Source organism: Oncorhynchus clarkii, chromosome 5 (assembly GCF_045791955.1).
Source record: "Oncorhynchus clarkii lewisi isolate Uvic-CL-2024 chromosome 5, UVic_Ocla_1.0, whole genome shotgun sequence".
NCBI lineage: Eukaryota > Metazoa > Chordata > Actinopteri > Salmoniformes > Salmonidae > Oncorhynchus > Oncorhynchus clarkii.
The window spans coordinates 76,445,908-76,470,584 of NC_092151.1; the positions used below are offsets into that span (position 1 = coordinate 76,445,908).

The window sequence follows — 24,677 nt, forward strand, 5'->3', positions numbered from 1 at the left end:
GCACTCCACCAATCAGGCCTTTATGTTAGAGTGGCCAGACGGAAGCCATTCCTCAGTAAAAGGCACATGACAGTCCGCTTGGAGTTTGCCAAAAGGCACTTAAAGGGTACTCAGACCATGGGAAACAAGATTCTCTGGTCTGATGAAACCAAGATTGAACTCTGGCCTGAATGCCAAGCGTCACGTCTGGAGGAAACCTGGCACCATCCCTACGGTGCAGCATGGTGGTGGCAGCATCATGCTGTGGGGATGTTTTTCAGCGGCAGAGACTGGGAGACTAATCAGGATCGAGGGAAAGATGAATGGAGCAAAGTACAGAGAGATCCTTGATGAAAACCTGCTCCAGATCACTCAGGACCTCAGGACCCTAAGCCACAGCCAAGACAATGCAGGAGTGGCTTCAGGACAAGTCTCTGAATATCATTGAGTGGCCCAGACAGAGGCCGGACATGAACCTGATCAAACATCTCTGGAAAGACCTGAAAATAGCCTGACAGAGCTTGAGAAGATCTGCAGAGGAGAATGGGAGAAACTCCCCAAATACAGGTGTGCCAAGCTTGTAGCGTCATACCCAAGAAGACTCAAGGCTTTAATCACTGCCAAAAGTGCTTCCACAAAGTACTGAGTAAAGGGTCTGAATACTTATGTAAATGTGATATATATATTTTTAAACAATTCTAAAAACCTGTTTTTGCTACCGGCAGGGTAGCCTAGTGATTAGAGCGCTGGACTAGTAACCGGAATGTTTCAAGTTCAAACCCCCGAGCTGACAAGGTACAAATCTGTCGTTCTGCCCCTGAACAGGCAGTTAACCCACTGTTCCTAGGCCGTCATTGAAAATAAGAATTTGTTCTTAACTGACTTGCCTAGTTAAATAAAGGTAAAATAAAAAATAAATAATGCAATATTGTGTGTAGATTGATGAGGGGAAAAAACAATTTCATACATTTTTGAATTTGGCTGTAACATAACAAATTGTGGAAAAAGTCAAGGGGCCTGAATACTTTCCGAATACACACATCAATATTCACATCGATAGGCCTAATACAGTATCTATGAGATTGAGGAACAGTCAGGGAGGCAGGCTCACAGGCAGAGGGCGCCCTGTATATAAAGAAGGAGACGTGGAGATAAATTGCACAATTCCAGTCCTCCCTCCAACCAGTTTTTCCCACCATTCCATGTATTCAGACAGACCAGAGAGAAAAAAGCTCGTTCCTCCATTCTGTCACTCAGCCGTGCAGCTCAACGGAATCGCGATTGGCTAAAAGTCGACGGAGTCGGTCATAACAGTAGGTTAATGTTAATTAAAATAAAATATTAATTACTTTATACCCAAGAAAAGCACGACGACTCGATTTCAGCGGACTTCAAGATACTTTATCGACTCCAAGAGGCAATGAAAACAGATTTTTCGAAAATTGTGCAGCCCAAGAACTCTTAAGATTTTGCGCTTGGAACAGAGGCCAGCCATAAAGCAGGTGAGTGCAGAGCTATTGGGGTTCGATTAATGAGAACAGAATATACATAATTCTAATTATATAGGCGTTAAGAGCACATGTAATTTAACTTCTACAGATTATAGTTGGTATGGATGTGTAGGATTAGGATACCTGCCTTTTTGTTACACGTCGGGTTTCTCTCACTCCTGCCTGTGTGATGCCGTTGTCTTGCCATATGGTCAGTCTCTTATCCCAAGTGGGTTTAAGCAAATGTGTAGCATCACTGTTTTACTCCAGCGCCAGCATAGTATATGTTCTTGTAATTTAAACATGTGTTTGTAATTACATAGTAATGGAGTTTTTGCTGTTGGGTAGAACAACTTGATGTTATCCTTTATGCTGTCTTCTACAGAGGAACTCAGACCCACACATGTCTGGGGTTGAATAAAACACCAATAATAATCTTTAATAATAAATCAATGTATGGCCAATCTCTCTCTACCTTATGTTTGTGTGTGGTGCCTTGAGGGTTAGCACACACTGCTGATATCAGCCTTTTCTGAATGAAATGTGATGAGTCGGAATTTGTGACTCTTGATGTGTATTTTTTAAATCTCTGGTAAATGGTAAATATATATATTTTTTTCCATCTCTGGTAAATGGTAAATATAGATCTTTTTCCATCTCTGGTAAATGGTAAATATAGATATTTTTTCATCTCTGGTAAATGGTAAATATAGATCTTCATCTTCTCGGGAAGTGATCATAACCTCTTAGAAAAAAGGTGCTATATCTAGAACCTTAAAGGGTTATTTGGCTCTCTCCATAAGATAACCATTTGAAGAACCCATTTTGCTTCCAGGTAGAACCCTTTTTGGTTCCAGTTAGAACTCTTTTGGGTTCCATGTAGAACCCTTTCCATAGAGGGTTCTACGTGGAACAAAAAATGGTTCTACCTGTAACTAAAACGGGTTATCCTATGGGGACAGCTGAAGAGCTGTTTTGTAACCCTTTTTTCTAAGAGTGTATGAACAGGCTCAGACCTTCAAAAGGTTCATGCCATGCAAGCGTTTTGAATGTAGAAATGTAAAGTAATTATATAAGAAACCACTGCTGTAGATCATTTAAGGTGAATCAAAAGGTCAGGCGAGAAGTGGAGTAACCACCTGTGACTTTGTGTCCCAAATGGCACCCTATTATGTATTATTGAATAGAGCCCTAATGCACTAGCCTATATAGGGAATAGGGATCTTTTTGGGATGCAGTTTTTGAATCAGTTTGAAGTTCCTGTGATTCTGACAGGTTCTAGTTCCCCCTGCCTTAATCTGGTTTGATGATTCAGTTAACATGGCATGGATTAACAGAGATTAAACTACACATAAGGGATAACAAGGGGATGATTGTTATTTTCCTTAATTCTCTGCCCTCATGCCCCTCTCCCACTCTTCTATTCGTCAACGCCAGTTACACTGGCAAGCCACAGCTATTGGTTTAATATGAGGAGGAATATCCTTTGTTTGGTTTTGTCTGTCAACCAACCCTTGTTCGAGTTTATCAGAGTCATGAACTTTGTGTGTGTGTGCAGTGGTGGAAAAATGACCCAATTGTCATACTTGAGGAAAAGTAAAGATATCTAAATAGAAAGTGACTCAAGTAAAAGTGAGTCACCCAGTAAAATACTACTTGAGTAAAAGTCTAAAAGTATTTGGTTTTAAATATACTTAAGTATCAAAAGTATATGCAATCACTAAAATATACTGAAGTATCAAAAGTAAAAGTATAAATCATTTAAAATTCCTTATATTAAGCAAACCAGACGGCACAATTTTCTTGTTTAAAAAATGTCCGCATAGCCAGGGGCACTTTCCAACACAGACATAATAACAAAATGAAGCCTTCATGTTTAGTGAATCCGCCAGATCAGAGGCAGTAGAGATGACCAGGGGTGTTCTCTTGATACGTGCTTGAATTGGACCATTTTCCTGCAAAGCATTCAAAATGTAATGAGTACTTTTGGGTGTCAGGAAAAATGTATGGAGAAAAACATACGCTGTTTTCTTTAGGAATGTAGGGAAGTAAAAGTAGTCCAAAATATAAATAATAAAGTACAGATACGCCCAGAAACGACTTAAGTCGTACTTTAATGTATTTTTGCTGAAGTACTTTACACCACTGTGTATGTGTGTATCAAAGGGAGGAAGTTATTCTGACGCTGTGACTGAAGGCTCTGTTCAACACCAGAAGGCGGATCATGCAGAACGTTAGAATGAAACATTGTTGAGTGGTTTCTACTTAACCAGCCTCATCATAGACAGACTCCTCACAGGTCATTGTATTATAAAGCAGGGTCTGCAGGGATGCCTTTGCACTAGGCTACTCCAGCTCCTATGCCAAACTGCATCCCATAGGGCAGAACTGTCTGAAATGTTCGTAAACGGGTTGTAATGATGTTATTTCAAACATCGTTGCCCTCTGGAATTGGGTTATGTTGTAAAGACTGTATATATCTGCATGCAGGTTGAAGAAAGCCTATAGGTTTGTCTGTATTCCTGTATGGGTGGCCCCAGTTGAGCATTTGATTCGCAGACAGTCCCAGCAGTGCATCCAGTTTTCAGTGGTCTTTTTGTTGTGTCTCAACAACCCAGTCAGACCCCACTGTGTCATTCATTTGTTTGTGAACTCATCTGTTCCCTTGGCTGTGTTGTTTTTACTCTCAGTCTCTGAAAGCGTTTTGAGTTCCTCAAGCAGCCAGATAAGAGATGATGCTGTGCCCTGCCATTGTGTGGGCCTACAGGGGTTAGAAAGGTCAGTGTATGGAACAACCAGCAAGACATACTGAACACTGACTATAACAATAACACTCAATTCTAACGCTTATTTGAACTAATGTCCACTGAATATGGTGATGGGTTTTTAGGGATTATTGTCGATCCAATTTGAGGAAAGGTTTAGTGATTTACGAGACGATACAGTCAGTAATATGTGATTAAACCTGCTGAATCACAGAGGAATGACAAACAGCTTGTCATAGCAGGAAGCAACCAAAACAGGGTTAAAACGGACAATTTCACCTTTCCCCCTGGGGCTCCGAAAGCGTAGCTCTTTTATCTGGAATGGGGCAGAATGATGACGTCATAGGTAGCGTTGCCTGGACAACTGAGCAGTGTAGATGGAATTAAAAGCCTCCATGCCACTCCTCATCTGTATCATTGGGTTAGCAGGGCGTCTCCCATTCATTCACACCAACAGATACACACACACACACACACACACACACACACACACACACACACACACACACACACACACACACACACACACACACACACACAAGAACGACACGCACGACACGTGCACACGTGTCTGTATGTCGTGTGTGTTATTTGTGTGCGTGTTGTGTGTAACTGTGTAACTGTGTGCTTGTGGTGTGTGTGTGTGTGTGTGTGTGTGTGTGTGTGTGGAACGAACAGCTGACTGAAGACAGGACAGCCGGGTGTTTGTGCGGTTGAGTCCGTTTCTGCGATAACATTGACTCTTAATAACATGATGAAACTTTGTTGCCCCTTGCTGGAACCAGCAAAGTGTTGTACCAATGGATGAAAATGGGCTTAGAGACTCTAACCCTGGAAATTTGACTGATAAACTCATGCGTACACTCGCAATGTCTGCCTGGTATTGTGATGCAATATTGGCCATCGTAATGTAGCATGTTCATTCAAATAATGTTAACTGATGTGGCTCATGCAATGGAGTCTATTTTTTGCAAAGTCAGTTGAGTTGAATCAACAAATTACAGCACATATTGATGGGTACACTTCCTGGTTTTACTTCCTGCTTCGCTCCTATGGGTACACTCGCAATGGCCACCAGTCCACCCATTATGCCATAATGTTTTTGCTATTTGAATGGTTATTACGGAGACCCCGGTCATTTGGCTGACCAATTACCATCATCCAAAATTCCATTACCGTTACAACCCTACTGTAACGTCGACGCAGGAAGTCAGGGAACAGGTGCAGTTAGTGAGTTTAATATTAACGAACATAGAACGATACAAAACAAGAGAAACGTCTGACAAGAAAACATAACCAATACTGTTTGATAATAAAATAGTGCTATATAAAGGGTAAGTAATCAGGGAGCAATGCAGTTCAGGTGTGAGTAAAGATGGGTTGCCAGGACCGGGGGTTAGTAGAACGGCGATGTCGAGCGCCTGGGCGCGGGAGTAGACGTGACACCTACGTTGTGCTCTCTAGTGGAACACAGGTGAAAATGAATGATATTTAAAGAGACTATTCCACTTGGAGTGGTGTGTGTGTGACTGTGTGTTTGGGGTGGAGTGGGGGGGTGGGGTGATGGAAGGAAGTTATTTTTGGAAGCCGACATCAGTGTGACGTTGGGGGCCAATCTGGTGCTGTTGTTGGAGTGCCATTCTGTTGTGTCTGAGTTAATGAATGAGATTTATTATAATTCCAAGCCCTGCCGCTCTGTATGCCCAAACCTGTTCAACCCAATAGTGGCAGGTCATACTGCATCATAATAACAGTACATGATTCTGTTCACAGCTTCACCCTTTAAAGGCACACCCACTAGCTTTTCTTGAACTTGTGATTACTGTACAGAATGAATAACACACACAATCGTGTCTAAAAACAAACAAATGCCAATCAGGGCGTCTGTTCTTCTTCTTCATCTCTGACTTCATCTCTGACCCCCCCCCCCCCCTTCCCCCAGTTCTCCAAAACTAAAACAGACAAGTTGACTGGATGCAAAGGAGTGTGTGTTGTTTGTGTGTGTGTGTGTGTGTGTGTGTGTGTGCGTGCGTGTGTTGTGTGTGTGTTGTGTGCAGTGCTTTTTGTAAGTACATGGAGTAGCCAGCCAAATAGAAAAAGTTGCCAGCCAGGGAGTTCCTGTCTGGGGGGCATGCCCCTCACAATATTTTTTTTGCAGAACAAGCTCTATTTTGGTGGCCTCTGGTACAATCTAATGCCTTGATTCCAGCTGAAATACACATCTGCATTATTGAATACTTTAATGACTTTACCTCCCAGATTGGTAAAATGAGTTGTGGTATAGAAAGACATGTCTTTACAATTAAAATGACTGAAAATGTATCAATTCAGTGTGCTGTTAGTTGCTTTGGGTATCGTTTAGGCCTAGGCCTATATGATCAGGACTATGTTCTAAGTAAGATAGCCTTTTTTAACAATAACCTATCTCAATTAAAGTCATATTTACAGTTGTACTGCAACATATATGAATTGCCACAATGATGTTTGCTTTTCAAATGATATGTTTTCTTGGCTCTGCTGCTGTGGACACCTTTGAATCCTAGGAAAATACAAATAAGATCTTTGGTTTACTGATGCAATACCATGGACATATAACGACGTTGTATGATTTATGAATAGCAGATGAACTTTATTCAGTCAGTTCGACACCTTTTATAAACTAGTCATCACTTCCTGTTCGGTCATCAATCAAAGAACAGTAAATAGCCTATGCTCCCCGACTCCATGGCTGGCTATAGTAGGCCTATGAAACAGGCGAAAGAAAATAATTGAATGTGTCACAAAACAATAATTAAGTAGATTTCAACTAATTGTCACATTACATGGGACATGTGAATTCACTTACAGGAGACAATGAAGAAGCATCATGCTCTCCCTCCTCTGTGAAAATACATTTGATTGCAGCCAACCAGAGTGCACAAAAATAGCACAGGTACCGAGAGGTACCGAGACAGACAGCAGGCTGACAAACCAGCTCTGTCCCTGTCATCGGTTGCTTTGTGACTGACAGGTGTCTGTCCTATCATTAGATCACTAGAAGATGGATATCGTTCATTCTAGCGATAGAAAGCTATACAGACTTTTCTGACTAACGAATTGAAACTTTAAAATTGAATAGAAGCCTAGTTAATTAATGAAGTGGAAAAAGTACCCGGCTAACAATGGAAAACACTGTGTGTGTGTGTTCATGTGCTATATGTTCATCTGTGGTCTGCAGACTGCAGTGGTGTAGTCCAGTTCTGCAGACTCTGCACTTCCTTGTTGGATGTCCTTGTGTCACTCCCCTGTAGAGGCAGACATACATCCTGGTCCCTTCTAAGTGAAGGTCAATCCTGGTCCTTCAGGACTATCTAGGGTGTGTTATGGGTGTGTTGTAAATGCAGACTAATGGCTGAACTATAGTACTGTACTGTAGCTGACAGTGGTCAACATTAGCTAGGTCACCTCCAGACAATACGATGTCAGACAGAGAGCCTTGTTGTGAACCACAGACGGTGTGGAAGCTGCTGTCACACAGTTGTGATGGGGTATTTATAGACTCCTGTGCTTTTGTGTGTGTGCTTGCGCTAGCTCTCCCGTCTCTCCCCTAACGTCATCCTAGCCTCCTGCCGACCAATGTATTGGGCAGACAGACAGCCACAGTTATATTATATACATTCAGTCTGTTTCCTACATGCGTCTCTAATAAAGAACATCATAATTGACTATTTAACTAACTCCTACTCCTTGCCCGATTCCCTTCGTCCCATGAGTCATTAGTGCTTACCTGTAGGGGCCTTGACTGACTGACTTGTAGTGAGTGCATACATTCCCCATGGGAATTGAACCTACGACCCTGGTGTTGCTAGCACCATGCTCTCACCACCTGAGCCACACAGGACCACAGGAAGAGGTTCATCCTCAAGCACCCCAATGCGTTTTAGTCTAGGACTAGGCTTAAATGGTGTCCAGGAAACCAGCTCTTAGATATCTCAAGCTAATCTTAGAGGGGCCACACCCATGCACTAGTTCTCACCTGAGAGCAGAGCAGGCCTTGGTGACATTGGAGCTGGTCAGTAGGAAAGATGAAGCTCTGGATAAATAGTATTATGCAAGCCACTTACTCTTAATAACACATCTCTAGGCCAAATGCTACTCACCCTCAGGCTGTATCTCAAATGATACCCTATTCCCTACACAGTGCACTATGTAGAGGCTTTTGGGTCCTGGTCAAAAGTTATGCACTATAGGGAATAGGGGGCCATTTGGGATGCAGACAGTCACTACAAAAGTAGACAGACAGCTTGTTGCGCGTTTATTACAAGTCTGTTACGTGTCAGAGCAGAGAATCCAGTGGGCACTGGCCAGTGCCATGGTGATGCTGCTGTTTACGTGGATATGTGGTGGTGGCCACAATAGCTGAGCTAAGGGTGCATCCTAAATGGCACCTTATTTCTGGAATATTACACTACTTTTATTGCACTATAAAGGGAAAGGGTGCTATTTTGGATAAACACTAAAGACTGGAGAAGCCATAGCAAAGGGAAGTAACAGGTTGCTTAGCAACTGCCAGTGGGTAATAAAACATCTTTACATCTTACAATAAAATACATACATCGATTGAGTCTAAGAACTACAGTATATAATAATGAATAATAATTGTTCATGTTCTACCTCAATGACCTCGTACCCCTGCACATTGACTCTGTACTGGTACCTCTTGTATATAGCCAAGTTATCATTACTCATTGTGTATCTATTATTACTTTATTACGTGTTTTACTTTTCTATTATTTCTCTATTTTCTTTCTCACTGCATTGTTGGGAAGGACCCGTAAGCATTTCACTGTTAGTCCACACCTGTTGTTCCTAGGTTACCATGGTTGGATTGTATTGGGTTGGCATAATGCATGTTGTTACTGGTTACATTTCTATGTAAAAGGACCCATAAGCACAAAATGTTACATTTATAGGAGCATATAACATTTGGTGTCAAATGAAAGCTAAGAGTCTATATTTTTGGGAAATGAAAGCATACATACATACATACATACATACATACATTTTTCCACCATTTTCCATTCTAAAAATGGAATAAGCTATAGCTTTGATTTCTGGTCACACAGATGGAAAAGGGGTCTTAAAAAATATCTACTATAAAAAGTCTTAAAAGGTATTAGTCATTATGTTACCAAAAACCCACTTATGTTTAAGATATCTTCTGATTTCTCTCCCTCGTGAGGGATGATTATGAAAGTTCACAGAAGTAACAAGGTAGACCTAACAATGAGTTAGTGTTTTTACTGATAACAATTGTGTTTCTGAATTATTAAGTGATTAAAACACATCACTCTGTTACACAATCGGAAACAGAGTGACCGAAAAATCAGTAACAGAAGGACTGCAATTGATTTGGCCACAATGGGAAATCATTGTAGTCACAAACCGCAGTTGCAGTAGAGCACAGTACAACACAGTTCAGTAGATGTCTATGATTGGTACAGATATGCTTACCCTGGCATGACGTTTTGATAACAGTGTAAATCTCTCTCGGACAAGGTGACTTTTAGCAATATATTCGCCTGTATTTACCCCCAAAAATGAAACGCTCATTAGCTGCTAATGTGGCTGTTAAAAAGAGCTACAAATGCCACGATGATCTGGATGAGATTGCTGAATCAAGGCAAAGGTATGAATCTCTGGATTAACTATCTAATGTTAACTACATTTAGTAATTCATAAATTGGTAAAGTGGCTTTTTAAATGAACAATTCTATGAACTGTCTTGTGCAGGTTTTAAATTGACACAATACCTGTTAGCAAAGGTGTCAGCTAGAGATGACGAGCAGGAGCTTACAGGGATTTGTAGTCTTCCATGACGTCTACTTTGATGCTAATTAGCATGTTTGAATCTGAGAGTAAATAGAGCTGAAATATATTGATAAAAGTCACCTTGTCCGAGAGAGATTTACATGGTTATCAAAACATCACGCCAGGGTAAGCCTACGCGATACACAGCCCTTAATTTAAGTGTTTCTAAAATCCCCTATGGGAAAAATGAATGGTGCAAAAACGATTGGAACCATGTCCCTGTTTGACCGCTAGGTTTTATGGGTATTATGACACCTCCACTGTTGCCTCTATTGCCATATGGGAACCTAAATATTTTTGAATTACTGATAGATAATGTGTCCTTCTTGGAATATTCAGAAAGAGCAACGCCATGACTGCATCCCAAATGGCACCTCAATTATTCCCTTTATAATTCATTACTTTTTCCCCCTTTCAAGTTGATACAAGGAATGAAAATGTAATCTTTGTCGTTATCATGAAGAGTTTATTTTAGTTTCAAGCCTTCTAGAGACACCAAAAGTGGGGCCTATCATCATCTTTGAATCACTGAAGTAAAATAATAGTGTTTTATTTGAACGTTGCCATGACACTTTATGACCTGTAATTTTGTTTAAACGTTTCATCTGGAGTGGCGCTCTCTCTGGTCTCCATGACGAGTTTCCTGCCCGCTTCTTAGTGATCCAGAAACCCACAAATGGCCCCAGCCCTTTGGAGAAGTAGCTGGGTGGCATTTTACACACAAACACGCACGCACATGCTCAAAGTCTCCTCTGACTGTAACTGTAACTCTCTTAACCATTCCAGTAGGGACTAGGCTACTCTTGTCTTGTTCTCCTGTGTTTTGTGACTTTCCTTCCCAGTGACCCATAAAACAAAACAATGCCTCTGATACTGAATACTTGCTTTGCTATGTCTGTTGCTCCGTTGCTGTAGCCCGCTCCAACTAACTGACCTATCTTTGACCCATTAAACAAAATACCTCCCTGATACTGAATTCTTGATTTGCTCTGACTGTTACGGTTTACTCAAAATGTTGGTAGATGTTTGCCCGAAACAAATTGCTCCATTTATGGCTATTAAGTCCTGAACATTTAAGCCATTTAAGCTCAGATGGACCCAAAGTGCTAAACACTGCAGGCTTACTACACCCACACTAAGAAAAAAAGCTTATATCCAGAACCTAAAAGGGTTCTTCAGTTGTCCCCATAGGAGAAAAAAGGGGAACCCTTTTTGGTTCCAGGTCAAACTATTTTGGGTTCCATATAAAACCCTTTCCACAGAGGGTTCTACATGGAACCCAAAAGAGTTCTACCTGGAACCAAAAAGGGTTTCCCTATTAGGACAGCCGAATAACTATTTTGGAACCGTTTTTTCTAAGAGTGCACTAAACCTATGGGAGATCAATGAGAACCAAAAATGGTCCTATGCACCCAATAACACCCAATAACTGTTCTGATTGTTTTATGGGTTTAGCTTATAGATAGTCCAGTTGGCCCACCAGACTCTCCCCAGCTCCCCTTGTCATCATTGACAGTTCAAAAGTGAGTGACATTGTTTCATTTGCTCAGTATGGAGAGTGCCATATATGTCCTCCTCTGTAACAAGATCCTCCTGGCTATAGATAAGAGGAAAGTGTTGTGTTGATTCAGAGAGCATACACACACAGCACTACAGAGAAATCTGGGATCAGCTCTGAAACAGACGATGGTCTGACTGGTTTCACTGGAATGTGTTTAAGAATGATATACTCTGAATGACTGGCAATGGTGGCAAGTTGAAGCTGAGGCTGACTACACCCAAAATGATTAATTTTCACAAAGTCTGCTGCCTCAGTTTGTATGATGGCAATTTGAATATACTCCAGAATGTTATGAAGAGTGATCTGATGAATTGCAAGATATGTAAACATTCTTAAACTGGCATTATTAAAGTGACTAGTGTTCCATTTATATTAAAGTGTCCAATGATATCAAGTCTGTAGGTAGGCAGCCGCCTCTCTGTGCTAGTGGTGGTTGTTTAACAATCTCATGGCCTTGAGATAAAAGCTGTTTTTCAATCTCTCTGTCCCAGCTTTGATGCACCTGTACTAACCTCGCCTTTTGGATGGAAGCAGCGTGAACAGGTAGTGGCTTGGGTGATTATTGTCCTTGATGATCTTTTTGGCCTTCCTGTGACATCGGGTGTTGTAGGTGTCCTGGAGGGCAGGTAGTTTTGCGTTGTGCAGACCGCACCACCCTCTGGAGAGCCCTGCAGTTGTGGGCAGTGCAGTTGCCGTACCAGGCGGTGACACAGCCCTACAGGATGCTCTCAATTGTGCACGTGTAAAAGTTTGTGAGGGTTTTCCGTGACAAGCCACATTTTTTCAGCCTCCACACTGTCTATGTGGGTGGACCATTTCAGTTCGTCTGTGATATGTACCGAGAGGAACTTAAAATGTTCCACCTTCTCCACTGCTGTCCCGTTGATGTGGATAGGGGGGTGCTCCAATTGCTGTTCCCTGAAGTCCATGATCATCTCTTTTGTTTTGCAGACATTGAGTGAGAGGTTATTTTCCTGACACCACACTCCGAGGCCCCTCACCTCCTCCCTGTAGGCTGTCTCATCATTGTTGGTAATCAAGCTTACCATTGTAGTGTCATCTGCAAACTTGATGATTGAGTTGGAGGCGTGCATGGCCACACAGTCATGGGTGAACAAGGAGTACAGGAGAGGGCTGAGAATCCACCCTTGTGGGGCCCCAGTTTTTTTTTTATTTTTTTATTTTTTTTTATTTCACCTTTATTTAACCAGGTAGGCTAGTTGAGAACAAGTTCTCATTTGCAACTGCGACCTGGCCAAGATAAGGCATAGCAGTGTGAACAGACAACACAGAGTTACACATGGAGTAAACAATTAACAAGTCAATAACACAGTAGAAAAAAGGGGAGTCTATATATACATTGTGTGCGAAAGGCATGAGAAGGTAGGCAAATAATTACAATTATGCAGATGTAAAGGTAGAGATATTGGTGTGCAAAAGAGCAGAAAAATAAATAAATAAAAACAGTATGGGGATGAGGTAGGTGAAAATGGGTGGGCTATTTACCAATAGACTATGTACAGCTGCAGCGATCGGTTAGCTGCTCAGATAGCAGATGTTTGAAGTTGGTGAGGGAGATAAAAGTCTCCAACTTCAGTGATTTTTGCAATTCGTTCCAATCACAGGCAGCAGAGAACTGGAACGAAAGGCGGCCAAATGAGGTGTTGGCTTTAGGGATGATCAGTGAGATACACCTGCTGGAGCGCGTGCTACGGATGGGTGTTGCCATCGTAACCAGTGAACTGAGATAAGGCGGAGCTTTACCTAGCATGGACTTGTAGATGAGCTGGAGCCAGTGGGTCTGGCGACGAATATGTAGCGAGGGCCAGCCGATTAGAGCATACAAGTCGCAGTGGTGGGTGGTATAAGGTGCTTTAGTGACAAAACGGATGGCACTGTGATAAACTGCATCCAGTTTGCTGAGTAGTGTTGGAAGCAATTTTGTAGATGACATCGCCGAAGTCGAGGATCGGTAGGATAGTCAGTTTTACTAGGGTAAGTTTGGCGGCGTGAGTGAAGGAGGCTTTGTTGCGGAATAGAAAGCCGACTCTTGATTTGATTTTCGATTGGAGATGTTTGATATGGGTCTGGAAGGAGAGTTTAGAGTCTAGCCAGACACCTAGGTACTTATAGATGTCCACATATTCAAGGTCGGAACCATCCAGGGTGGTGATGCTGGTCAGGCGTGCGGGTGCAGGCAGCGAACGGTTGAAAAGCATGCATTTGGTTTTACTAGCGTTTAAGAGCAGTTGGAGGCCACGGAAGGAGTGCTGTATGGCATTGAAGCTCGTTTGGAGGTTAGATAGCACAGTGTCCAAGGACGGGCCGGAAGTATATAGAATGGTGTCGTCTGCGTAGAGGTGGATCAGGGAATCGCCCGCAGCATGAGAAACATCATTGATATATACAGAGAAAAGAGTCGGCCCGAGAATTGAACCCTGTGGCACCCCCATAGAGACTGCCAGAGGACCAGACAGCATGCCCTCCGATTTGACACACTGAACTCTGTCTGCAAAGTAATTGGTGAACCAGGCAAGGCAGTCATCCGAAAAACCGAGGCTACTGAGTCTGCCAATAAGAATACGGTGATTGACAGAGTCGAAAGCCTTGGCAAGGTCTATGAAGACGGCTGCACAGTACTGTCTTTTATCGATGGCGGTTATGATATCGTTTAGCACCTTGAGCGTGGCTGAGGTACACCCGTGACCAGCTCGGAAACCAGATTGCACAGCGGAGAAGGTACGGTGGGATTCAAGATGGTCAGTGATCTGTTTGTTGACTTGGCTTTCGAAGACCTTAGATAGGCAGGGCAGGATGGATATTGGTCTGTAACAGTTTGGGTCCAGGGTGTCGCCCCCTTTGAAGAGGGGGATGACTGCGGCAGCTTTCCAATCCTTGGGGATCTCAGACGATATGAAAGAGAGGTTGAACAGGCTGGTAATAGGGGTTGCGACAATGGCGGCGGATAGTTTCAGGAATAGAGGGTCCAGATTGTCAAGCCCAGCTGATTTGTACGGGTCCAGGTTTTGCAGCTCTTTCAGAACATCTGCTATCTGGATGTGGGTAAAGGAGAACCTGGAGAGGCTTGGGCGAGTAGCTGCGGGGGGGGGGGAGCTGTTGGACGAGGTTGGAGTAGCCAGGCGGAAGGCATGGCCAGCCGTTGAGAAATGCTTGTTGAAGTTTTCGATAATCATGGATTTATCGGTGGTGACCGTGTTACCTAGCCTCAGTGCAGTGGGCAGCTGGGAGGAGGTGCTCTTGTTCTCCATGGACTTCACAGTGTCCCAGAACTTTTTGGAGTTGGAGCTACAGGATGCAAACTTCTGCCTGAAGAAGTTGGCTTTAGCTTTCCTGACTGACTGTGTGTATTGGTTCCTGACTTCCCTGAACAGTTGCATATCGCGGGGACTGTTCGATGTTAGTGCAGTCCGCCACAGGATGTTTTTGTGCTGGTCGAGGGCAGTCAGGTCTGGAGTGAACCAGGGGCTATATCTGTTCTTAGTTCTGCATTTTTTGAACGGAGCATGCTTATCTAAAATGGTGAGGAAGTTACTTTTAAAGAAAGACCAGGCATCCTCAACTGACGGGATGAGGTCAATGTCCTTCCAGGATACCCGGGCCAGGTCGATTAGAAAGGCCTGCTCACAGAAGTGTTTTAGGGAGCGTTTGACAGTGATGAGGGGTGGTCGTTTGACTGCGGCTCCGTAGCGGATACAGGCAATGAGGCAGTGATCGCTGAGATCCTGGTTGAAGACAGCGGAGGTGTATTTGGAGGGCCAGTTGGTCAGGATGACGTCAATGAGGGTGCCCTTGTTTACAGAGTTAGGGTTGTACCTGGTGGGTTCCTTGATGATTTGAGTGAGATTGAGGGCATCTAGCTTAGATTGTAGGACTGCCGGGGTGTTAAGCATATCCCAGTTTAGGTCACCTAACAGAACAAACTCTGAAGCTAGATGGGGGGCGATCAATTCACAAATGGTGTCCAGGGCACAGCTGGGAGCTGAGGGGGGTCGGTAGCAGGCGGCAACAGTGAGAGACTTATTTCTGGAGAGAGTAATTTTCAAAATTAGTAGTTCGAACTGTTTGGGTATGGACCTGGAAAGTATGACATTACTTTGCAGGCTCTCTCTGCAGTAGACTGCGACTCCTCCTCCTTTGGCAGTTCTATCTTGACGGAAGATGTTATAGTTGGGTATGGAAATCTCAGAATTTTTGGTGGCCTTCCTGAGCCAGGATTCAGACACGGCAAGGACATCAGGGTTAGCAGAGTGTGCTAGAGCAGTGAGTAAGACAAACTTAGGGAGGAGGCTTCTGATGTTGACATGCATGAAACCAAGGCTTTTTCGATCACAGAAGTCAACAAATGAGGGTGCCTGGGGACATGCAGGGCCTGGGTTTACCTCCACATCACCCGCGGAACAGAGAAGGAGTAGTATGAGGGTGCGGCTGAAGGCTATCAAAACTGGTCGCCTAGGGCGTTGGGGACAGAGAATAAGAGGAGCAGGTTTCTGGGCATGGTAGAATATATTCAGGGCATAATGCACAAACAGGGGTATGGTGGGGTGCGGGTACAGCGGAGGTAAGCCCAGGCACTGGGTGATGATGAGAGAGGTTGTATCTCTGGACATGCTGGTTGTAATGGGTGAGGTCACCGCATGTGTGGGGGGTGGGACAAAGGAGGTAACAGGGGTATAAAGAGTGGAACTAGGGGCTCCATTGTAAACTAAAACAATGATAACTAACCTGCACAACAGTATACAAGGCATATTGACATATGAGAGAGACATACAGCGAGGCATACAGTAATCACAGGTGTTGAATTGGGAGAGCTAGCTAAAACAGTAGGTGAGACAACAGCTAATCAGCTAGCACAACAACAGCAGGTAGAATGGCGATGGATTAGGCAGAGAGGGTCGGATTAACTACACACAGAGCCTAAGTGCGGCTGGGGCCGACAGATAAAACATAAACAAGCAGAATGGATTACCGTGATTAATGGACAGTCCAGCATGCATCAGCTATGTAGCCAAGTGATCAGTGTCCAAGGGGCAGCGGTGGATGGGGCAGGGAAGCTGGACTGGCGAGTGTTATCCAGGTTAGAAAACTAACAATGACCAAATAGCTTGTAGCCAGTTAGCTGGTTAGCTTCTGGAGGTTCTTGAGTGTGTTCTAAAAATGTAAAGATAATAGCGGTTCCGTATCACATTGGGTGAGGCAGGTTACCGGAAGGTATAGACAAATTAAAAATCGAAAAGGGATAGAAAGTAAATATGGGTTCAGTGAGTGTTTGGGACGCGGCGATTCAGACGGTTAGCAGGCCTGTGCTAACAAGCTAACAGTTAGTAGACGGTGCTAAACACGGTAGCAGTTAGCGGACCGGGCTAAACAAGCTAGCAGTTAGCAGGCCGAATTTGCAAGCAAGGAGATAGCAAGGGCTAGAGAGTTAGCCTTTGGGGACGTCGCGATGGGGGTATCTGTTTATTCCTCTTCATGCAGTGACATCGATGGACCGGTCGTGGGTCTGGATATTGTAGCCCAGGAGCTCAAAATGTTCCGTTTGCGATGGGAATCCGGGGATGAAAAATAAAATAAAATAATAAATAGGTCCGTTATGCTCTGGTTAGAGTCGCGTTGTTCGAACTGGCGAGAGCTTTCCGAGCTAAAGGTTAGCTGATGACCGGTTAGCTGAAGACCGCTAGCAATGTTTTGCTGAAGCTGGTAGTTCGTTGGCTAGCTTCAGTTGAGGGGTTCCAGGTCCGAAGTAAATATAAATACTTTAGGAAAAATAGCTACGTTGGGTGAGGCGGGTTGCAGGAGAGTATTTAGAAGAAGTTGAGGTTCAGCAAAAAGTTTTAAAGATATGTGAAGAAAAAAAAACGAAAACAAACGATATATACAAGGGACACTACACGACAATACGTCCTACTGCTACGCCATCTTGGGTCGATATGTGTTGAGGATCAGCGGAGTTGAGATGTTGTTTACTACCTTCACCACCTGGAGGCGGCCCGTCAGGAAGTCCAGGACCCAGTTGCACAGCGTGGGGTCGAGACCCAGGGTTTCAAGCTTAATGATGAGTTTGGAGGGTGCCATGGTGTTGAGTGCTAAGCTGTAATCAATGAACAGCATTCTTAAATAAGTATTACTCTTGTCCAGATGGGATAGGGCAGTGTGCAGTGTCATGGCGATCGCACCGTCTGTGAACCTATTGGGGCGGTAAGCAATTTGGAGTGGGTCTAGGCTGACAGGTAAGGTGGAGGTGATATGATTCTTGACTAGTCTCTCCAAGCAATTCATGATGACAGAAGTGAGTGCTACGGGGCGATAGTCATTTAGTTCAGTTACCTTAGTTTTCTTGGGAACAGGAACAATGGTGGCCATCTTGAAGCATGTGTGGACAGCAGACTGGGATAGAGATTGATTGAATATGTACCGAATCACACCAGCTAGCTGGTCTGCGCATGCTCTAAGGACGTGGCTAGGGATACCGTCTGGGCCGGCAGCCTTGCAAGGGTTAACACGTTTAACCTGTTTGGGCTCGCATGAACCGCTAGCGGGACACCTACGACAGCATCCGGTGAAATTGCAGAGCGCAAAATTCTAAATACAAAAATCGTGATATTAAACATTCATGAAAATACAAGTGTCATACATCATTTAAAAGCTTAACTTCTTGTTAATCCAACCTCTTTGTCAGATTTCAAAAGGCTTTACGGGGAAAGCATACCCTGCAAATATCTGAGGACAGCGCCCCACATCAAAATACTTTTTCAACCTGCACAGGCATCACAAAATCACAAATAGTGATTAAATAAATCACTTACCTTTGAAGATCTTCCTCTGTTTGCAATTCCAAGGGTCCCAGGTACACAATGAATGGTTGTTTTGTTCGATAAAGTCCTTTATTTCCTAAAAAGTCAGTTTTGTTGGTAGCACTGATCTCAGTAATCCACTCGTTTAACATGCGTACAAATGAATCCAAAAAGTTACCGGTAAAGTTTGTCCAAACAAGTCAAACACTGTTTCTAATTAATCCTCAGGTACTCTAATATCTAAATAAACAATAATATTTAAGACGGAGAATAGTATGTTCAATAGGGAAGATAAATAACGAAGAGCGCGCACCTCATTCACGTGCAAACAAGATTACTTTTCTAATGGGAGACACCTTGAAAAAACTACAACTACTTGCTCATTTTTCAAAATACAGGCCTGAAACCCTTTCTAAAGACTGTTGACATCTAGTGGAAGCCATCTGGGTCCGATCTATTTGTATTTCCCATAGGCTAGCATTGAAATGGCCTGTGACCTCAAAAAGAAAGTCCATATTTTTTTCTGACCACCTATTGTGGTTCAGGAGTTTGTAAGACCTGGATAGGTTACATGCTGTAGGCTACATCATCCTTTTCAATCTTGATACATTATTTATCACTTTCCAGGAGAATCGTCCCTCCCATAACACGGAACCCAAACCGGCTGTGCGCATACGCCATCGTGCGCCTTTGTCCCCCTACACCAAATGCGATCACAACACGCAGGTTAAAATATCAAAACAAACTCTGAACCAAATACATTAATTTCGGGACCGGTCGAAAAGCATGAAATCTTAATGGCAATTTAGCTATCTAGCTTGCACTTGCTAGCTAATTTGTCCTATTTAACTAGCTTGCTGTTGCTAGCTAATTTGTCCTGGTAGATAAACATTGAGTTGCTATTTTACCTGAAATGCACAAGGTCCTCTACTTCGACAATTAATCCACACATAAAACGGTCAACCGAATCGTTTCTAGTCTTCTCTCCTCCTTCTAGGCTTTTTCTTCTCTTGACTTTACATTGCAATTGGCAACTTTCACAAATTAGGTGCATTACCGCCACCGACCTCATTCGTCTTTCAGTCAGCCACGTGGGTATAACCAATGATGAGATGGCACGTGGGTACCTGCTTCTATAAACCAATGAGGAGATGAGAGGCAGAGCTTGCAGCGCGATCTGTGTCAGAAATAGAACTGACTTCTATTTTAGCCCTTGGCAGACGCGCGTTGGCGCGCGGGTGCAATAATTTAATAATATAGATTTTAAATTTATTTTGCAACGCTCGAGCGGTGTAGTCAGCCTGTAAGGCACCTCTGAGGTGGCACTGCCCTCTACTGGTGGAAAACAGAATAACTGTATGGCTGTCACCATAGCTGTGCTGCAACTTGTTATCCACATGGTGGTAGTATTGGGCTGTAGTTGAACTTCAATGTTGTGGTCCCAGTGCATAACCCCACACTGGACACCAAGCAACACCTGACAAACAAAGAAATGCATTCATTACAGCATAGTTTTCAGTGCATTTGAAGCCTTTTACTTAATTTCTGTATATTTCTAAATCTCTTTACCATCTTGAAATGCTCAACAGTGTGAATACAATCATGGTAAGTACTAAGTCACCTGGATTTCTACACTCACATATAAAAACAACTCCACTGAAGTGGGCTAGGATCAGACAGAGGGATTCTTGGTCGTCTTAAACAATTCTCCTTTGAAACAACAGTATACACCTCACACACATGGTTATGGGCTTTAAAAAATGAAGACGCCTGTACCATGTCAGATATAGAGTTGAAATGTATTTCATTTTGAGTTTGCATCCCAATATTACACTTTACATACACCACAGAAGACTGAAATATAACAAAACTGTTTGACATAGAAGCACCGGATAAAAAAATGAAAAAAAAGTTTATTACTTATGAAATTATGAAAAATATTTAATAACATTCCATCCATGGAGGGTTGGAGGGTGATTTGATCATTTGACTGCAGGAAAAGGGGCTACCCAAGGCAAGTCTGTAAATGCCAATATCTTGGTCACTGATCGTTAGACCTAGAATATTGAATGTAAGAAGGTTGCACACTGCATGATAATGTCTGTTGAATGGTGATGGATTAGGAGAATCCATTGTGGGAACCCCTGGGATAGTGGAGTACCACAGTCTCTCATGCAGAATACATGTGGCAGCTTGGCTCGACCCTGTAGGAAAACACTTAAGGTATGTTCCTACTCAGGTACAGCTGGCCTGGTGACTAGCCCCATGGGAGCGTGCATTGTGTGTACTGTGTCAGTGTCCCTCCCATGTAATTGCAGTGGAGGAGTGAGAGGGTAGAAGTGCAGGTGTTCAACAATAGCTCTTTCTCCTGCATGGAGGACTAGACAGGTGTGAGGCTGGATGGGCTAGCCATGCCTCTTTCTGCCTCTCCTCTCTGCACAGACTGAAGAGGGGACCCATGTCTTTGGCCTGAATGCTGATGGATGTTTCAATGTCATCAGCCTTGCATTGACTGAAGCCTGTTCCAAAGCACCTTTGACTCCTTGCAGTTTTTTGAAGATGACAAGAAACAGATGTCATTCCTGTTAGAATTGGTTTACATTTACAACTTTTGTCTTGTTTTTTAAAAGAGTAAGGCATGTGTTGCTCATGTAAAGTTAAAGTGGTTGTCTGGTTATCATACCATGCATACTGTAGTAGTGGTGTCATGATCATGAGAATCCAGCTGCAATCTACTGTTTTAGAAGCTACTGTTACCAAACCCTTGATACGATTGATTTAGTCATGTGAACCTCTCTGAACTCTCGCAATTCCATAATGCCAAGGTTCACACTAATGGGAATACGTACTGTTCTGCACAGGATATCCTGGAGTAGTGTATGTGTCAGGCAGAGTAAATAGAATAGAATAGTTTATGTGAGGCTATGAGAACTTGAGCGCACTCTCTCTCTCTCTGTCTCTCTCTGTCTCTGTGTCTCTCTGTGTGTGTGTGCAGTGATGAATCTATGTATAGGATGTGGTGTATACGTTACTGTATTGTACATTATTGCATTGTTGTCCTACACACTCACGGCCTAGCCCTCCCTAGGCATGTGTTTCCATCCTGTTCATTAAGCCTACGCTCATATATGGGCATCCCATCCTCCTCCTGCGCTCTAGGTTAACTTCCTGCCCCCCCTTCCCCCCACGCTCGCTCCCTGTTAGCCAAGGGTGACGCAGACATACAGGCGTGGTCTCCCAAAGGAGGAAGTGATGTGGTTGACATTCTCCTTTAATCACCACTTTTGAAACCTTTGTTTTGCACTGATTCCCTTGCACACTCACTAGACTTTACACACACACTGACACATACTACACTGACACTCCAACACACACACACACACACACACACACACACACACACACACACACACACACACACACACACACACACACACTTACTGTACGCTCAGACACACAAACACACCACACACACACACACACACATAAACACACTTTCACACTTCCCATACGCTGCTGCTACTCTATTTATTATACACTGCTCAAAAAAATAAAGGGAACACTTAAACAACACAATGTAACTCCAAGTCAATTACACTTCTGTGAAATCAAACTGTCCACTTAGGAAGCAACACTGATTGACAATAAATTTCACATGCTGTTGTGCAAATGGAATAGACAACAGGTGAAAATTATAGGCAATTAGCAAGACACCCCCAATAAAGGAGTGGTTCTGCAGGTGATAACCACAGACCACTTCTCAGTTCCTATGTTTCCTGGCGGATGTTTTGGTCACTTTGAATGCTGGCGGTGCTTTCAGTCTAGTGGTAGCATGAGACGGAGTCTACAACCCACACAAGTGGCTCAGGTAGTGCAGCTCATCCAGGATGGCACATCAATGCGAGCTGTGGCAAGAAGGTTTGCTGTGTCTGTCAGCGTAGTGTCCAGGGCATGGAGGCGCTACCAGGAGACAGGCCAGTACATCAGGAGACGTGGAGGAGGCCGTAGGAGGGCAACAACCCAGCAGCAGGACCGCTACCTCCGCCTTTGTGCAAGGAGGAGCAGGAAGAGCACAGCCAGAGCCCTGCAAAATGGCCTCCAGCAGGCCACAAATGTGCATGTGTCTGCTCAAACGGTCAGAAACAGACTCCATGAGGGTGGTATGAGGGCCCGACGTCCACAGGTGGGGGTTGTGCTTACAGCCCAACAACGTGCAGGACGTTTGGCATTTGCCAGAGAACACCAAGATTGGCAAATTCGCCACAGGCGCCCTGTGCTCTTCACAGATGAAAGCAGGTTCACACTGAGCACATGTGACAGACATGACAGTCTGGAGACGCCGTGAAGAACGTTCTGCTGCCTGCAACATCCTCCAGCATGACCGGTTTGGCGGTGGGTCAGTCATGGTGTGGGGTGGCATTTATTTGGGGGGCCGCACAGCCCTCCATGTGCTCGACAGAGGTACCGAGATGAGATCCTCAGACCCCTTGTGAGACCATGGCTGTGTGGCTGGAGTGTGTCAGCAGTTCCTGAAAGAGGAAGGCATTGATGCTATGAACTGGCCCGCCCGTTCCCCAGACCTGAATCCAATTGAGCACATCTGGGGCATCATGTCTCGCTCCATCCACCAACGCCACGTTGCACCACAGACTGTCCAGGAGTTGGCGGATGCTTTAGTCCAGGTCTGGGAGGAGATCCCTCAGGAGACCATCCGCCACCACACCAGGAGCATGCCCAGGCGTTGTAGGGAGGTCATACAGGCAAGTGGAGGCAACACACACCACTGAGCCTAATTTTGACTGGTTTTAAGGACATTACATCAAAGTTGGATCAGCCTGTAGTGTGGTTTTCCACTTTAATTTTGAGTGTGACTCCAAATCCAGACCTCCATGGGTTGATAAATATGATTTCCATTGATCATTTTTGTGTGATTTTGTTGTCAGCACATTCAACTATGTAAAGTCTACACCTGTTGTATTCGGCGCATGTGACCAATACAATTTGATTTGATTTGATGACACTCATGAACCCTGTGCACCCTGTTTTGTTGACTTTGGGAGGTGGTGCAGTTTGTCAGCACTAATAGGAACTTAGTAACAAACCATACCTGTAACCGCATGTTCTAGGAAGGAAGAGTTCTTCCCTCTGTGTGGGATACAATGGAATTTGGATATATAGTGGGGTCTGAAATTATTGACACCCTTGATTTAAGATGAGCAAAAATGACTGTATAAAATAAATAATTCAAATACTGAGCTATATTGTATGCAAAAAAAGGGATATTATATTATTTTATACTAATAGAATTGCTCAGAGAAATAGATTTAGTTTAACAAATAATATTTTTTTCTCAAATGTAGGAGTCCAAATTATAGACACCCCTGTTTTCAATACCTTTCAATACCTCACCTTGCGAGGATAATGGCACAGAGCCTTGATATCCTTCATCTGCGCTTATGGACTGCCCTCTTTAACAGGTTTATACATTGGTTTCAAGTCAGGAGACCATTTCTTTTTGGATTTTTACATGTGCTTGGGGTTATGGTCTTGCTGGAAGATACACTTGTGGCCAAGTTTCAGCCTCCTAACAGAGGCAACCAGGTTTTTGTCTAAAATATCCTGCTACTGAGTAAAGTTCATGATGCCGTTGACCTTAACAAGGACCCCAGGACCAGTGGAGGCAAAATAGCCCCATAACATCAAAGATCCACAACAGCATATTTTATAGTAGGTATGGGGTTATTTTCTGCTCATGCATTCTCAATTCAACGCCAAACCCACCACTAGTGTGCGTGGCCAAAGAGCTTTATTTTCATGTCATCCAACAAATGTAAACGCCTGCCGTTTGCTAAACGGCATTGTCAATTGGGTTGGAACTGGTGTTTTGGTTAGATGACGACATGAAAATAGAGCTCTTTGGCCACGCACACCAAATCAAATGTTATTTGTCAAATGCGCCGAATACAACCGTGAATGTGCCGAATACAACCGTGAATGTGCCGAATACAACCGTGAATGTGCCGAATACAACCGTGAATGTGCCGAATACAACCGTGAATGTGCCGAATACAACCGTGAATGTGCCGAATACAAATGTGAATGTGCCGAATACAAACGTGAATGTGCCGAATACAACCGTGAATGTGCCGAATACAACCGTGAATGTGCCGAATACAACCGTGAATGTGCCGAATACAACCGTGAATGTGCCGAATACAAC

General features: G+C 43.6%; 1 protein-coding gene across 1 annotated transcript in view; it reads left to right on the forward strand.

Annotated features, from left to right (window-relative positions):
- Nucleotides 1-1,224: 1,224 nt before the first annotated feature.
- Nucleotides 1,225-24,677, forward strand: part of LOC139410227 (guanine nucleotide-binding protein G(I)/G(S)/G(O) subunit gamma-12-like) — a 69,004-nt gene continuing 45,551 nt past the window's right edge. The window contains exon 1 of the mRNA XM_071155699.1: nt 1,225-1,481. The gene's annotated coding sequence lies outside the window, so the exon portion shown is untranslated. The remainder of the gene's footprint in view (nt 1,482-24,677) is intronic.